Source organism: Octopus bimaculoides, chromosome 27 (genome assembly GCF_001194135.2).
Source record: "Octopus bimaculoides isolate UCB-OBI-ISO-001 chromosome 27, ASM119413v2, whole genome shotgun sequence".
Lineage (NCBI taxonomy): Eukaryota > Metazoa > Mollusca > Cephalopoda > Octopoda > Octopodidae > Octopus > Octopus bimaculoides.
The window spans coordinates 16366467-16367283 of NC_069007.1; positions in this window are offsets into that span (position 1 = coordinate 16366467).

The window sequence follows — 817 nt, forward strand, 5'->3', positions numbered from 1 at the left end:
CCAAAACATTCAGTAATACGGATCAAAGCCACGAGTTTTAATACAAATATTTAATCAACACGACGTGGTGCATGCTCTTTCCTTTCGTTTATACCTCTATACAAATATCTATCTATCTATCTATCTATCTATCTATCCGTGTATTTGTCTGTCTGTCTATCTATCTACCTATGTTTGTTTGTATGTATGTATGTACGTATGTATGTTTGTATGTATGAAGATAGGCAGACAAGTAGACACAAATCCATTCGGTTCTGTTATGAAAGATCACGTGTACTTACCAATCAGTATTTACATGTATCTGCAGCCCACCTCCCTTCTACACACTTCCACACCGCCGCATCTCCGACGCCTTTACTAAGTGTTTAGTATACAAACAACGTTTGCTAACTATAGCCAACCGACCTATCCATAATGACATTTCACAAAACATCCATCATCACTTACTCTCTCTCTCTCTCTCTCTCTCTCTCTCTCTCTATCCCTCCGTGTCTCTGTCCCCCTCTCACTGTCTCCTTCTCTGTCTCACTCCTTCACTAACTCAGTTCTCAGTTACACACACTTTCTTTCCTCTCTCTCTCTCTTATGTAATCTTTACCCCTTACCTTCTCCTTGTCTCTCACTTTCTCTCTCTTTGCATCTCACTCACTCATTCTCCCCTCTGTCTATCTGTCTGTCTCTGTCTGTCTCTCTCTCTCTCTCTCTTTTCCTCTGCCTCTCTCTCTCTCTTTTTCTCTGCCTCTCTCCCTCTTATATAATCATTACAGCAGTTACTCCTATTTTCTCAGCTGTCTTCCCCGATCTCTTCCCCCCCCCC